The following is an 18239-nucleotide window of genomic DNA, read 5'->3' as shown; positions in this document are numbered from 1 at the left end:
CTCTTCAGTTATAATCAGTACTTCAACAACTTGTCTCACAGACCTTCAGAAGGCCTGACAATTGATCATTTTGATGTAAAAAGGGGGTAGGTAACCCTCATTATCAGCCTCAGGCCATACAAGGGGGTTGATATATTGCCGGATCTGCGCACTCTCAGAGGATACAAAACGCCTACAGCGCAGGCATCAAAAAGCCAGTGGGAAGTCAAAGTTACAAGCCCGTGTCTTGCCTTCTTAGTTACATCGAAATACTCGAGTGTAAGTTGAGAAAGGGGGGATTTAGTGAAAGTATTGCAAAATACCTTTATCCATAGTTGAGTTGGGAAAACCCAAGGTGAATTGAGATTGTAAGCCTGGAGAGCACCATACGCCTCCGTAATTAACACTCCATGAATCTGCGCATTAACACTAGTGGATGTTAAGTTTGAATTGAATACATCATTTGAAAAGTATAAAATAATTATTTTTCACTCAAATAGCCTTCTTCTTTTTGCCCCATCAATTAATATTTGTTTGTCAGGCCGTGGAGTTGGCGCAATATTACTTCTCTTACGCGTAGCTGTCATCAAATTAGCAAGGGCAATTTCATCTTCATCAGCTAATTTGCGTTCGACAATGCTTTCAAGTATCTCATAAATAAATATATATGACTTGGGCTCTCTTGGGGGGGGCTCTCAACTATAATGTGTACTGCTAGCAAAAAACTAATTTTCCTGTCATCATTACGTGTGTTCCGAAATCGTGCGTGAGATGACCCTTGAATTAATGTTCTACATTTATGTTCATATGTTGGGAATGGAACAATTATTTTTTAAATTTGTACCTTTATAAAGACAACACAACTCGCAGCACGGTCGGCTCTAATCCATGCAACAATTATTTCATAGATTTCCTTTATCTACACCATACGACGTTACTGAAAGGAACCAAACAATGGACAACAGGTTTGCTTTACTTGTTCCTTAAATACGTCTTGGAGCATTAGGAATTGATCATACCATGTTCGAGGCAAATCATTTGGATGACACTTGTTTATGAACTTAAAGGGTTCCAAATGTCACTTCCCAACAATTTTCATATTTTCCCCGCTAGCCAATCGGCCTTGTAGGTCTCTGAACATCCGCCACCGCCTCTGCAATGGCGCTCCCTTCAAAGCTTGCGGGTAAAGAATCTTTCCCCAGGAAGCGACTTGTGGAACCATTTTTTTAACAGTCACGTGTTAGATTCGTTAAACCTTTCTTTAATAACATCTAAACAGTATTTACAATGGGTGACATAATCATGACAGCACTAAACCAGTTCTAACGTACCTTTGAAACGTATTAGGCATTGCTTAGTGAAAACAGCAAGTCTCATCAACTTTGGTTGACCTTAGGTTATATCTGTCTATGTTAACCGACGACAAAGCCCCCGCCTTTTCACGTTCTTAACTATATTTAATGTTGTTTGCAGTATGCCAATCTTTGACTTCGCTTTTTTACAACATGACGCTGGTGACGGTTCGGCATCCAATGTTTTGTATGTAGAGTAAACACTAATACTACATATTAAAATACTAATATACATAAAGTGTAACATTCGTTTAAACAATCACAGGCAAAGTACCGAAGATGAACCAAACACTCCATCTGATGTGAACATTCTTGGTATGTCATAAATTGTCCTTTCATTATTAGTATTGTACAGTATATTAAAATGTCTAACAGTCCACATATACGTTATTTTATTTACCTTTAAAGATAAATAGTGGTAGCCATTCATTACCTGGATTACATTCATATGTTTCAATCTTTGGTCTGATAAATCAGTAACGGAATAGCTAATAAAAGTAGGGAGTAGGGGAATTCGTATCTTGAAACTGAAAGTAAAGATCTGTCATTGTTTTTGGATGACATATAACTAAGTGGCACACCACCAATTGTCTAATGCCTCATCATTCACATTGAACCCGGAACCCGCTTGCTTCGAGATCAAAGTTATAATCACTAAGTCACCCTACTATGAAATGATAACATCATTCCCTAATAGTTCCTAAAAATTGAACTATGTGCGTATTTCTTAGAGTCACCTGATACATTGTCGCTAGTATTTCCCCTGCACCGTCCGTGAAATAATAACAATGCCTTTACGCTGTCATTGGCCTTCAGATCCCGACGTACATTCGTCGAACAGTGCTCTGCCGTTTCCTTTGGATGAAGGTCTACTGACACCATAAACATGTGACGTTGATACGGACATTACACCAGGTTGGTATTAATGTTTAATCTAAAGAGTTCCTACCGTATCCTGTAGAATATTTTGGTTATATGCTTTTACTGTGGTATGGTGGTTATGTAAGTTACTCACCCGCAAAGTGAACAGTTTAAGACACCAATAGGCAAGGAAAAACATATTTGCTTTCATGAGAATCAAGTGATGTTGCTCTGGTCCCCTTCATTTCTATGGGCCACTTTATTCAGTGTGACATTGTATTCCCTGGAACACAGAGAAATGGTGCGAGTCAATGGGTTTATAACTGAAGGTACCTTTCGTATAGGTGAATTGCGCTCAAAGGCACCTAAGAAACTTCCGAGACAATATTATTGGATCAGCTGAAGCCGAGTTTGAGGAACTGAAAAAGAGAAGGGTTGAGCAAAATCAAAGGCTGGATTGTATGAATAATCACCTTGCACTCCTCGTCCCTACAAATCAAAATATTGTAGAGAACGATAGTTCTAGACTGCAGCTTGAAGAGGCTAGGCTTCAAATGAAACGTGAGAAACAAGTTGCTAAGTTAGAATTGGAAAAACAATTATTAGCTATTAAGCAATATAAAGCTGAAATGAAACGACCTAAAGCTCAGGCTGCAATAATGCAGGCCGAGGCTGCATTGATACAGGCAAAGTCTGCAAAACGACCATCAACAACAGGTTTTGTTGAATGATGTTGCATTTAAATTTCATATTCTTTATAGCTTTTTGTAACGTTTGTTTTTCGCATGGCAAGTGTTGCAGATTTGTTTTCAAAACATTAGTTCATATGAATTAAAAACTGCATGTACCGTTAATGTGAATTAATTACTCCATGTACCGCTAATATTAATTAATTATGGCATGCACCGTTAATATAATGCTTAATACCAGTTTAAAAGTACTTATTGGATACAAGTTTTCAGGTTCCATTGTTTAAAAGGCGCCATTAGCTGTTATTTAATAATTTACTACTTTGCTCAGTTAAAAATAATTGGCCGTTCTTAGTTAATTACAACATGCACCCTTGGCTTTTTACTATGCGTAAAACGCCATTACCTATTATTTATTGCATATATCTGGAGCATGCATGCACTTAAAGTTGAAATGAAATTTGCCGTTCTTTGTTAAGTACTGCATGCACCTTAATTACATATAATTTAGCTGATATTTATTAAGTATTGCATGCTCCTTAAGCTGCTTACGTAATTAAATCATTAGATATTATTAAAGTTGCATTTTAATTACTTCTTAACTTATTTTCCGTTGTTAATTATTGCATGCATTTTTAGCTGTTAATGTTATAATAATTATTGAATATTTCATGCACTTCAATAGTGTCCTTTTGTAAAATGCCATTAGCTTTCACTCCATCCAAGCGTCATCCCTTTCAACATTTCAACTTTACTTCACCCTGAAAGTATGATCGATATTGTAAATTCATCAATACGGATATTGAAATGTTACTGATACCAATATTTTGCGTATCAACCAAATTCCTTACACAAACCGATATTTTGCAATTGAAACTGATAACCATTTACTTTTAAGGATGCCGATTTCCTCCCCAAAATTTACCAATACGAATTTTTTCTAACATTTTCATCGATAGCAATTACTCGGTCAATGAAGCACTAACTGATATATAGATAAAATCGCGATAAGGATATTGGTTGCCGATACCAATCTCAGATGGGCTCGTGTCCATTAAAATATCTATATTCGCAAACTAGGCCTTGTCTAATAGCTCGACCAGCTTGAAGGAGGACGTGGTCATCATCCATCTCCTCCTCCTCCTTACCAGCATCAGGTGCATTACCGACTGCGGGAATTGCAACTTTTGGATTGCATCTTGCTAGAATGACATCGGTTGCGTTAAGCATATACCTGTTCCACTTCATACACATAATGTACCATAATTTACAATGTTCTAGTGACTCATTTAAACAAAAGTTGTGGAGGATGCAGTACGCTGATGATGGCACAAACCTTTTCAGGTTTGTAGCATAGACCACCACCAGTAGAATCTACGCATCGGAAACGCATTTTGAGGATGCCATAGACCCGTTCAATGACGTTGCGACCCAAATTATTTAAAACAACAATTCTTCATATGTTTTTGGAATACAATGTCGAATCATTGTCACTTAACCAAAATATAACTGTACAAGCCTTTTTCTGACCATTAAACCTACAATTACCTGACATGTGCCGTTGGCTGTATTGAATTTCTTTGGGCATTCTGGCATCACGCAATGGAGTCATTAAAAAGGGTTGTAGAGGATCTCCACTATCCCTTAGAAGATACCCTTGGGGCATTATCCCTGCCTTGAATAGATCCAGTATCCCACTAAATAGAGAAATGAACGAATCATGTGTTCCACCGAGCCATCTAGCTACAACATCAGTCATTCTTGTTTCGATATCACAAATCTACCATACAAATTATGTGCGTATAGGAACATGTACCAGTTGCACGTTGATAGAAAAATGTGCCTTTCTATCCCTGTACGCATTTACATCTTCAGATGGTGCTCTAATACTAACATGCGTGCAATCAATGGCCCCCAGCACGTCAGGGAAAAAGCATCTTCGCCTGAATTATTCCTGCAATAATAAGATATCATTAGTTATGTAAACCCCATGTCTATACAGGAAATATAGTACTATCCTTGACTGCCGCTTCTTCAACATCACTAACAGGAAACCGTAAACAACCCCTCATTCTTAAAAAATTGCATTAGTAACCCTACTAAGGGCTCTACTGACGGATGGTTGGCTCATGCCATGCTCGTAAGTGCTTGCAAGGGCATGTTGAAACGTCCCAGAACAATAAAAAAGTAATGTTACAAGGACTTCGTCTTCCACAGACAAGGTGAAATTGTTTCGTGTAGGTAGTATATAAATAAGAGTTCTGGATAAGGGAAAATGAGGATTGTTTTTAAATTTTGCCGCCTCATAGTACGGTAGAGGCCGGCAAAGGTAGTGCGGAGGATCCGTACACAATTCGACGAGGGGATTGGATTCTTACCGTTTCGGAGTACGGAGGGGGGGGCCGAATTAATTGTATGATAAATATTTGCCTAATCATCGGTGCTTTCCCTGGCATATTACGGGTGTCTGGTGTCGAAACAGAACGACGAGTTCTCAAATTTCCCATCCGAGAGAGAAGAGAACGTTTTCAGTGTGCTTAAAAAAATCTTAGTATGAAAGAGCGTGAATTATAAATTCTCCATAGGGATTGTACATACAACATTGACTTTAGGGTATATAATTTTTATAAACAATAGAAAATGGGGAATGATTTTAATTTCACCGATCCAAGGGTACAGGAGAGGCTGACTAAATATTACAGTTAGTGCATACCTAGGAATCGATGGGGGATTCAACTATGGATGTATTTTTACCGGTTATATAGAAAATTCAGGTATAATTATAAACTATCCATAGCAGTTGTACAGTCTACGTATGATTCAGAAAATAAAGTACCAAGAATTAATTAATTTTTAAAAATTTTTAAAATTAATTAATTAATTAATTTTTAATTGAGAAATAACCATAACTTCTTTCGAAGAGAAAGGTTCAAAGTTCAGCCATATTTACTATATAAAGCCGATTTTCTAACCGTAAACAGGAATACATAGATTTACTACTTGGAATCTTTAAGGGGCCATTTTATGGGCCTGGGTGTCTGACTGAAAGGGGAGGTGGTGTAGAAACCGTCACCGTTGACTTCATGCATAATTTATTTGATCTTAAAACAACGTGACATTGTTGTATTTTGCGATCTGCGCCGCGACCTATGCGCGCTGAACCCGAATGTAAACATGAACGAGTAGACCAGGGATTAGGTTCCAAAAAAAAAAACGAAAATACTTGGAGATTTGCTCTCAGTTAAGAACTCGATAATACTATTCTCACAGATTGGAGAAACAATTTAATTCCTTCCACTCTTCACCAAAGTTATACGAAAACAATACATCAGTACCTCTATGCAAAGGCTTAGGGTTTAAGTGGAGGTACCCTTACGAAAACATTCTTTGTAATATTTAAGAAATTTCGAAAGGGTCTTATGGTAGGCTTGGGAGAGGTATCCAAGGAAAATTTCCTTAAAGATACTCTTAAGACATATCTACAGAGACCTATAGATAAAACTCTAAGGAAACAATTCGAAGATTTTTCAAAGATATTCTTTAAAATTGTTCCAATATAATTTTCTTAACAACTATTTCTCAAGTCGTTTTAAGAAAAATGTAAAGAGTCTTTAGGAAACATATTCCTAAGAGTATTATTTTCATTCGTACAAAGAATATTTTAAAGAAATTTCAAAAAAAAACTTCCTAAGAATTTTTTTTACCGATGGATACAAAGAATATTTTAAATAAATTTCAGGAAAAACCTTCCTGAGAATATTTTATCGATACGTACAAAGAAAATTTTAAAGAAATTTCAGGAAAAACCTAACCTTCCTAAGAATATTTTACCGATGAATACAAAGAATATTTTAAAGAAATTTCAGGAAAAGCTTCCCGAGAATATTTTATCAATACGTACAAAGAATATTTTAAAGAAATTTCAGGAAAAACCTTCCAAAGAATATTTTATCGATGCGTACAAAGAATATTTTATTGATGCGTACAAAGAATATTTTAAAGAAATTTCAGGAAAAAACTTTCCTGAGAATATTTTATCGATACGTACAAAGAATATTTCAAAGAAATTTCAGAAAAAACCTTCCTAAGAATATATTATTCATTCGTACAAAGAAAAATGTATAGAAATTTCTGGGATTTTTTTTACAAGATTTTAAGCATTCTTAGTAATAGTTTTCTTATTCCTACATGAGTTTTTATAGGCTCAAAAAATAATTTCTCAGGGTATTATAAACATTTATCCTACAGGGCCGGTAGGCCCTTGTAGATGTGACTTGATACCCGTTTGTAATGCTAAACGAAAAAATCACCTTTTTAGGGTTAGCGTCCCATAGAAAAAGCATTACATTTTACCCGGTTTTTTGGGGAAAATTGTCATAGGCGATACGGAAAAACTACAGCGAAGTTGGTTATCGGAATACTTTCAAATTAACAAGCATTTACTAAATGAGAAACTTACCTGCTTAGTTTTTAAATAAATGAAGTCTAATTTTTGTAATTTAACTAATTAATTGTGCCTCGAATTCCCTATTTCATAGCAGACGACAGTAAGAAAGTTTATTTCATAGCAGCATAGCCCACTCGATCCGCGCTCCCGGACGCGAGCAGCTTGCGTCGTGACGCGCGTGATCGATTGGGCTATGATAGCAGACGACAGTAAGGTAACGCTAATTAATTTTTTGATATTTCATCCGAGCTTTAACACCTTTATTTGGATTTTCTAATGAACTATAACGCCCTTAAAAACCAAAATTGTTTTATCAGGTCCAATTTTCGTCTAAAAAGTAATTCAGGTAAATAATTACAGTTAATAGAGGTTTTAATATCGTTTGAAGTAATTTTTCGACGTTCGTTTTGGCCAAGTCTTAAGTTGAATTTTGGTAAGTCTGTGTAATATACTCTTTATAGCGTCTTTCGTCCTTTAAGATTATAATAAAGCTGATTTCCAGCTCTGTTTTGGAATTTGATATAGTCTGCTTCGTTTCATGCTAGAAACATATCCTAAATTCCTAACCCTAGGTTTTACACTTTAAAATACTACTGGAAAGATGACAAGTGTTTTCGCTTGGCAGTCAAGACCATTGAGTTCAGAACATATATCTTTCTAGAGTTCTATTTGGATATCGGGTTTTCGCGCTCGCGCGACCATCGTTTTTGAAATTAAGGGACGGACGGACAACTTTATCATTAGGTGGTGGCGCCATCTATTTCACTTAAAAAACACATATTTGTCACTAGGCGTCTGCTATAATTTCTTAATATAGATAGGAAATGTTTAGAAACCGCTATGATAACGGAAGTAAATTGCTAGATTCGAGTAAAAACAGAGAAGGAACTGCATTAACCGATAGTATATGTATTTTTGAGCTTTCGTGACAGTCAACTTGACAAAAATTATCACTGCAAATGTCTTTTTTTGGAGTCCATTCAATTCAATTAATGGCCTGACACCATTGTTTTGGTAATTCCGAATTTTTTGTAGGGAATCTTAATGGTACAGTTCAAAAAGGGTTGAACTATCTAAATATTTATTAATTTTCTATACGTATATATACTTATGTCACAAAACATTTTTATTTCTACCAGTGTTGCCACACTTTTCTACTGAGCATTTTCGACCCATTTTAAAATTTAATACATTTTCACATTATGTGTTACTTTAATAACTAATAACATACATTCCCATAAAAACACGCATTTAATAAGACATTGATCAATATTCCATTTATTAAATATCAAATTTTATTTATTAGGCTCCACTTACTGTTTTTCAATTTCATATTTCAAGCTTTACTTCTTCCTAAGCCTAATTTTCAAACTCGAGCGGCGGCGATTTTGCGGGGCGCTTTCCCACAAAATCGTGGGAAATTCTTTTAAGCTTCTCACGTAAGGCGACAGATGGCGTTAACGACTAATGATAAAGTAATGAAATTCGACGAATCCGAGTACGCGAGGAGGAAATTCAACAAAAACTCTAGAAATACATATATTAGAACTCAATGGTTAAGACAGTGGTGTTTACATAAGCGCAGTTAATTCAACACGTCCATATGAGGTATACAGGGTTTCATTATTTTTTAATTATATTTTAATTTTATTTTGGCTATTCTCAGTGAGCATTCATATGTTAGAACGCAATTTCGAATTTTTGTGGTCTCCCAAGTCTCCAAAACTGTATGTTTAACATTTTAGGGCAAACTATTATAATAATCAAGAATATGTATAGATCATCAAGGGTATAAATAGGCAACCAAAGACCCATTTTATTTATGATGTGATAGATCATGTTAGGTTTAGATACAGGGTTAAGCTTATGTTAGGCTAGGTTGTTATGAGCGGCTAAATGTTCATCTGTTTTTGGAATTATCAAGTTTTATCAACTGACTTTATTTCCCCTCTTCCAAAATATCACTAAAATTGGATTTGTTTTTACCCTTGATTATTGCTTACTATCTTGTTTATTGCCACGCATTCTCTAAAAAAATGGTATTTTAGTTTCTTTCTACCCTAAAAAGAGGCCCACTTTTAGCCATTCGTAGGTTGCCTTTCTTTTAGCCATAATCAATGCACCCATGATATTCTTAGAGGGAATTTACATAGGCTGATTGCAAGCATGATTTTACAGACAGCTTCTTAAATAGATTATAGCACATTCCTTTTTTTTGTAGTTTAACACACGTCACTTTCTCAACACACTTATTTAAGAAGTTAAGTTCTACGAAATTAAATAGTTAATAATTTTACGATTTTGAAAAGGCTATTAATTTTAATTAATACTCACTAATATCTCGTGCCATCATTATCAATAATGTATCACAAACCAAAGATGATTTCGATTTATATTTTATTCAAAACCGCTAACTAATAGCATTTTTGGTTCCTTAGACGGGAAATGACCCTTTTCAGCCTGTTAAGAGTTGACTACCGCCTTAAGAGTTAAGACTGAAGTGACAGATATTATACAAAAACGTCTTTTTTTGGACCAAGACCGAAAAAACCAACGATATGAGTGAGGTTTATCAATTGACTGAAGTTCAGATATTGAAATTTTTCTTTAAGTATTTTTAGTAGTTTAATCCTTAATCACTATTTAATTCAATCAACTGATTCTACTCTTAATCGATCTATTCCCTCTAAATTTATTCAAAAAATTGCATATCTCCGCTTTTTCAAGAACAATTCCATTTTCCGAAAACATTTTATCATGAAACTAATTATTTTGAAGGGATTCCGTATCGATGTTCCTTAACTTGTAAGCACCTTGACGGACATTGGTTTAAATATTAGTGGCTTGAGAAATTTTCAAGTTTGCACCAAAAAGTTTTTTCAATGGTTACAATTTGTTGAGAAGACTGATACTCGATAAAATATGATTAAGAGTAATTTATTTTGCTCGGACTCATAAAATAATGTCGTTTACCAAAGGAAAAGGAACAACTTTTGTCCCATGTGGTCGATTTTAGTAGGTAGCTCTCCTTTCATGGACTTGAAAAATATTATGTAAGCATATAAATAACCAAAGGTTAGTGTAAAGATTCCATAAAAAGAAAAATTTCTCAGTACTGTAAAATGTCATTTTATATTCTATTCAGCGGAATTAATACATAAATCACTTCACTCTAAACGAGTTATGATAAAAAATTTTGCCATCATCCGTGCTTGCAGTGTATGGGTGCTCTTCTTAGAAATTCAGTAGAATATTTAAAATATTAATTATTGATCCTTCTAAACGTACTCCCTTCAAAATAATTAATTTCTTGATAAAATGTTTTCGGAAAATGGAATTGTTCTTGAAAAAGCGGAGATATGCAATTTTTTGAATAAATTTAGAGGGAATAGATCGATTAAGAGTAAAATCAGTTGATTGAATTAAATAGTGATTAAGGATTAAACTACTAAAAATACTAAAAGAAAAATTTCAATATCTGAAACTTCAGTCAATTGATAAACCTCACTCATATCGTTGGTTTTTTCGGTCTTGGTCCAAACAAAGACATTTTTGTATAATTTACCTAGGGCTTCGGTGTTAGCACCCCTGTTGCAGTTAGAATCAGCTGTAGCTTTAAGAATCCCAATTTTTAATGCGTGTTCAAGGCTTAAAACACAAGATCTTACGTCCAATGTGCCATTGTACCCACAAGACCCTCTCAAATTCGCAAAGGATTCCTCAATAGCATCACTAGATAAATTACGGGTGAGAACCTAATGATATCCACTTTGCAGCAGATAACGAATCAAGCCAACAGTCGAATTAGTTGTAGTTTTTACTGCCTCAAACGTCTCATCAGTCAGTTTCTCGTTTTTAACAGTAGCATTTTTCTGGATGACCTCCAAGAAAGGAAGGAAATCTTCGACCAGCCAATTCAGTCTTTCATCGTTTAAATCAGTGAAAGGCAATTTGTTACTATTCATTGAGTGATATCCATGAGTTGTGTTGCAGATCTCGTGCATTTCCCACCATTTTCTGACCATTTCCATGAAATATATAGTATAGTCTAAATCTTCTTTATCTTCTGTGTCCACCATACTTAGCTTAAGAAGAGTTTTTAACGCAGCTGTTACAGGCTGCGAGAAAATAGTGATAGCCCTTAGCACATTCATTTTCTCGAAATTAGATGGGAACACAACTTTTCGGGTTAATTTCTTTACTGGTTTGACCAAGCACCCTTTTTGAACTTGATAAAGCTTTTTGACCAATCTTGAGTCGATGATTCTACCCATGTACACAAATTGCCTTGAAAGAAATTGGTTGCGTAAGTTTCATTCTAAAAAATTTTAAATGCAACATTTGGCATTAATCAAAACATTGATGAACATTATGAACATATGATGAAAAAGAAAATAAAATTCCTAATTGCCGAGGCTTAGTGTTATGATCTTGGAAAAAAACTTCACATAAACTTTAAAATTCAATTATAATTCATTTAAACTTTTTAAATCCCCGTCCCTAATTATATTTCAAAATATAAGAAACTTAAAAATAAACTAGTTAAAATTACTAACCTTTGCGAAAATTATTTCCTCCACATGATTCATAAACAGCCGAAAACAACGTTTCCGAAAATCCGAACAGTCGTTTAGTCCCCCCACCTCATAGCCGTAGTTTCCCTCTCCCTTATAGGCTCTTAAACGGCGCGAAAATATTTTGAATCCTCTGTATCGAAGAGCTCCAAGTCGCTGTGCGGCACTTTTTGGCGAATTCGAAAAAGCGAAAATAAATTAAAAAATCGAGGCATGCATGGGCCTTTATAAATTTAGTCGGCATTGCTCTGATGAAACATTTCACAAAAAAGGTTTTCATTGAAACTTTTGATTTGAAAAAAGAGCGGGAGCTCCATTGTGATCGAGACCGAGGCTTAGCGTTTATGATGAAAATGCCCTAATAGTAACCCATCGATTGTGCTTAACTTTATTTGCTTTTTAAACAAAGTTTAGTTTTACCATATATATAATGATTAATCCAAACTAATTCAACAAATTCTTCGGAACTAATATATATATATATATATAACTCGACAACGCAAACACCAGGGCCCCCAGAGGTTCTATAATTCCTTTAAAATCCTATATTTTTGAAATTGTCCTATAAAATCCTATAATTTTGGCTAAAATAGCCAAACATCCTATTAAATCCTATAATTTTGAAATTTGCGCCAATTTTATGCAACCTATCGGTTAATCCAGGACTTGGGTCTAAAAAATATCATCAAATGAGGATGGTACCCCAATATTGCAGGAAACTAGTTAAAAATACCTCGGTAAATGGAGGGCAAATATGACTATAACATAATCAAAGACCATCCCCTTATCTCTAGTAGAACCAGAGTTATGAGCCTCCAAAGTTGGGTGTAATGCTATTCCTATGGAAGGGGTTGTTTGTTTACTTTTGCATAATTACTCGGCCCCTGTTTGCCGTAGCCCTAAGTTTTTAGTATGGTTGGATGCGGGGCAAATTGAACATACTCAAAGGACCTCCCCGTATCACTAATATAGCCAGAGTTATGAGCCTCCAAAGTTGGGTTTAATGCTATTGCTATGAATGGTATGTTTTTGAACATTTTGCTTAATTACTCGGCCCATGTTTGCAGTACTGGTACTTTAAAAAAATAAAAATTAATATTTCCTATTGTTGGTACTTTAAAAAAATAAAAATTAATATTTCCTATTGTTGGTACTTTAAAAAAATAAAAATTAATATTTCCTATTGTTGGTACTTTAAAAAAATAAAAATTAATATTTCCAATTGTTGGTACTTTAAAAAAAAAATAATATTTCCTATTGTAACCTTCCGTAGTAGTTTAGGGACCCCCCTCCCCAGAGTTTCTACTACCAACCTTAACAGCCAGTTAGCAGCGTGCTTGCCAAAGCAGGGGTATTATAGAAGGGATAAGACACATTACCTTGAAAAAAATTACACTTCTCGAGCCTTTGGGATTATGGTTTTGATAAATTTCTAATTGCTACTGACATATTTTAGCAGTTTTTGATGCAGGTTTCAAAAAACGATACTCTCTATACAATTTAGATCTTGAGCTCTTTGTTTCTTTTACAATAAATTAATATAAAACCGCCAGGGATGAAAACGTAACCGACTACATACGATTATTATCCCCCAGCGCCGGCTGAGAGTCAGTTATCGCCGAAGGGGCCGTCGCTCCTTTAAATCTCATACACCTAGGTTTTCAAACCATGCAAATCAAATAAAGCACTTCCCAAATCAAGGAAATCACTAAATTCGCTTCGTTCACTAAAATCCTTCAAATCACTATAAAAATCAGTGAAATCAATCGTTAATCAGTTGTATGCAAGGCAGTCAAATCAAAATCTCATCAAATTAATCAAATCGTTAAAATCACTATCAAATCAATGCCAAATCACTCGAATCACTAGCAAATCATTCAAATCACTGGCAAATCATTCAAATCACTGGCAAATCATTCAAATCACTGACAAATCATTCAAATCACTGGCAAATCATTCAAATCACTAGCAAATGTTTCAAATCAATAGCAAATCGTTCAAATCACGCCAAAACGTTCAAATCCCCGACAAATCATTCAAATCACTACAAAATCGTTCAAATCGGCTCCCAATCAGCAAATCATTCAAATCATCAAAATCGACGAGGCATTCCAGCTTCTACCTAATTTTATGAGACCCTATGCTGCCCATGAATTAAATTCTGCTAAACGAAAATTTAACTATCTTTTAATTCCTGCCAGGTAACTAAATATATGAAACCACGAATGTTTACAATAAAAGAAAAAATGTAATATATCCTTTTCAGGAGGTGCAGTGAGAATGCATTTGGAATTTTAGCGGCTAGATGGAGAATTTTTCGAAAGCCAATTTTGTTGAAACCATCAAATATAGACGCAGTTGTGAAAGCATGTCTTATATTGCACAATTATTTACTAATTGAGGAAGATAAAGAAAACACTAAATTGTTTTGCCCTGCCGGGTTCAGTGACCGTAAAGATGTTTTGAAAAACATACAAGACGGAAAATGGCGAAAGATGCTGGAGTACCTCCCAGCAAATGAACTAAACAATTTGGATGCCACAACCGCGAGAAATTTCAGTTCAGATGGCAGTGATATCCGAAAAGCCTTCACTCGCTACTTTTCTAGGGAATGCGTAGAAGTGCCATGGCGCTGAGGCTTACCGGGAATTCGGCGATAAATAAGCCAAGGAAATATTTTAGAAAAATATGTATTTAATTATTAAAATAAAATGTCTAGGTAGAATCAGATGTATATTTGTACATAAATTGGATAACTTCCATTTGACATTTTAATTTCAAATTATCTGGAATTGCTTGGTGTATCCTCATCACGTATTCCCTAAACCTCTCGGACGAGGTTTCTGGTTTGGCTCTTTCCCTTTAAAAATATGATAAAATAATTAATTTTAAATATTTGTAGTTGTTAAAATTCTGATCCATGGTTTATCACTAATTAAATTCTAAGTTTTATTAAAAGTCTGTTACTTCATGGAGAAATATATTTATTTTATTTAAAGTTTAAAATCAGGAGCTTTCGAGTCGTGACTCTTCCTCAGCTAGTCATAATACCTATTGAATTTAAATTTACGATTAAAAATTTCCTTTTTACATCGATTCATGATTTTTTTAAAACAATGACTACCCCTTATCTGTTAAGTTTTTTAGATTTTTAAAACCACCCCATCCTCCTATAGATATTTGCCCTTTATCTAAGTTCAATCTCCCCCTATCTCTAATATAAACTGCTTCCTTGAACCCTCTTCTATACCAGTTTGTTTCTTGGCATATGACTTTCGTCGTATCCCAATTTATCTCATGATTGTTTTCAGATTTTACATGCACGGCTAAACCATTGTTTGTATCTCTCTTTTTTACACAGTTTTTATGTTCTGTCTGTCTTTTTTTACTTGTCTTTTTGTTTGTCCTACGTAAGTTAAATTACAATTACATTTAATTTCATAGACTACCCCTGTTTTTTTCAATTCTTCTATCTTCGGTTTGTTCTTTATTAATTGTGATTTTAAGGTATTGCTATTCCTACTCACTAATGTTACATTGAATTGTTTTAACTGTCTAATGGTTTTTTCCGTTATGCTATTTATATATGGTAATGATATGATATTTTCCGGTTTTTCTTTTTTTACATTATTCCGAATTACATTATCATCAAATATTTGATTAACTAAATCTTTTGGATAGCCACTGTCTATAAATTGATTTTTAAATGTATTTTTGTCTTTCTGCGGTTCATCCGATAATATTTCAATTTTTCCCTTGAACGATTTTATAATACCTAATTTAATTTTATTGTTGTGTGATGATTGGTAATTTGGAAACATTTTGGCATGGGTGGGTTTCTGATACATGGAGCAGGTTATTTGTCCATTATTATGTTTTACTAAAATATCCAGGAAAGGTAAACATTTATTTTCTTCCCCTTCGTACGTGAATTGTATGTCTTTTTGAATTTTATTTACTGTATCCAATAATTCCCCGACCTCTAATGATTTACTTTTAATGATAAAGATGTCGTCCACAAACCTTCTCCATAGTTTCACATGTTTTTTAATTATAGTTTTTTTTTCAGAATGCTGTTTTCGATATGCTCCATAACTAGGTTTGCAATGGGTGCTGATAAGGGATTGCCCATGGCCAGGCCTTTTTGTTGCGCGTAATAATTATCCTCAAACATGAAATACGTGTTCTTTAAACAAATTTCTACTAATTTTAAGATTGTGGTTAGTTCTAGCGTGGTTCTGTCCTTTAATCTATTATCAGAATAGGATCATATTACAGCTCCCTAGAAGCACTGGACGATATAACATCGCCGTGCATCAGCATTGTCTCCAAGCACTGAAGAGAAAAGGGTGTATGCGAAACGCAGCGGCGAATTTGTGAACTAAACCAGAGGAATGATTTTGGCGCGAAAGTAATTTTTAATAATGGGGCGAAGCAAACGGAAGTAAGTGGTAGGCTGGTAGCCAATGAGGAAAGGCTTGAGAGAGAAGAGCGCGGAAGGAAACAAGTTGTTGCATACAAAGTGTTGGGTTGTGAATATAATAGTAGAAATCCACTTTATTTTTCCGATTTTAAAAAATAATTGGCGGTCTATAGGTATTTTTTAAACGCTTGTGTTGAAAAGGAAATTAATATGAATTCAAATTATCCAAATAGCCTTCATCATGCTAGAATATTTCTAATGTATCCCTAGTACAGTACAGCACTGAGCTAAGCTTCCACCGATCGATTTAAAGGTTTTTAGCGGGGATAGTTGGACCGATTTATTACTAATTAAAGGTTATGTGCGTCGACATAGAAATTTGTTTTCCTTTTTTAAGTGTAACAAATTTTTTCAATGCTTTAACGTTTTCCGTTTGCGAAAGATGCTGGTCAATATTTTTCAGTTTTACAAAACGTTTTTTTTAGTTGCTTACGGTTAAGTGCTTTTAATATCACATAGATCGTGTTCAGATGTCTCATTAATGTGGGCATGCACCCATTGCAATTAGTTACATTGATCCTAACTTAAGTCATTTTAAATCAAAATTATAACGCGAAAATAAGCTTCACACTAATCACGACACTGACGGCTGTCTGACAGCCATTATCATCAACCGGAACTTCCGTAGGCTAACCTTACTCAAGATCCGGGTTAATGGGAAAACTATACTTGTGAAACTGAGCTATAGATGGCGGGCTTGGATGTCTTGGAAGAAAACGCTGTTTACAAAAGCATAAACTACGTCCAGTACTTATAGGGAGCTGTAATATGATTCACTTATGCTATTATCTGATGTTAATTTTATTCTAAGAATTTGTAAGGCTAACGGAATTGGTATAGAACTATAAAGATTAACTACATCCAGGCTACATATTTCATCCTCTTTATCTAAACTTTGTTTTTTTATATCCGAAACAAATTCCTGTGAATTTTTAATCGAATATTCCTTTTCACCTATTATTGGTGTAATTATTTTTACTAAACGTTTGGCACATGTGTAGGTTGGGCTGTTAATTGCAGAGACAATTACTCTAAGTGGGTTACCATTTTTATGGATTTTTACCAATCCATAAATATGTGGTGGTTTCAGTATCGGGGGAAAGTAGCCGAATTTCCTGTCTTTCTCTATTTCTTTATTCCTTATAGCGTCATTTATTACGGTGTGTATCTTTTTATCTATTTTTTCCGTTGGGTCCCCTTTTAATTTTATATAATCCTCTGAATTTAATATGTTTAACATTTTATCTGATTAATCCTTGGTTTTAAGTATTACTATCTTCCCCCCTTTGTCCGCTTGCACAATTTTTATTGTTTGGTCATTTTTTAATATTTTCAAAGCTTTACTTTCATTTTTATTAAATTAAAAGGGGACTCAACGGAAAAATAGATAAAAAGATACACACCGTAATAAATGACGCTATAAGGAATAAAGAAATAGAGAAAGACAGGAAATTCGGCTACTTTCCCCCGATACTGAAACCACCACATATTTATGGATTGGTAAAAATCCATAAAAATGGTAACCCCCTTAGAGTAATTGTCTCTGCAATTAACAGCCCAACCTACACATGTGCCAAACGTTTAGTAAAAATAATTACACCAATAACAGGTGAAAAGGAATATTCGATTAAAAATTCACAGGAATTTGTTTCGGATATAAAAAAACAAAGTTTAGATAAAGAGGATGAAATATGTAGCCTGGATGTAGTTAATCTTTATGGTTCTATACCAATTCCGTTAGCCTTACAAATTCTTAGAATAAAATTAACATCAGATAATAGATTAAAGGACAGAACCACGCTAGAACTAACCACAATCTTAAAATTAGTAGAAATTTGTTTAAAGAACACGTAT

Source organism: Phalangium opilio, unplaced genomic scaffold, assembly GCF_054372755.1.
Source record: "Phalangium opilio isolate 3A_F unplaced genomic scaffold, DU_Popi_V2 ptg000225l_1, whole genome shotgun sequence".
Classification (NCBI taxonomy): domain Eukaryota; kingdom Metazoa; phylum Arthropoda; class Arachnida; order Opiliones; family Phalangiidae; genus Phalangium; species Phalangium opilio.
This window is presented reverse-complemented; position numbering follows the sequence as displayed.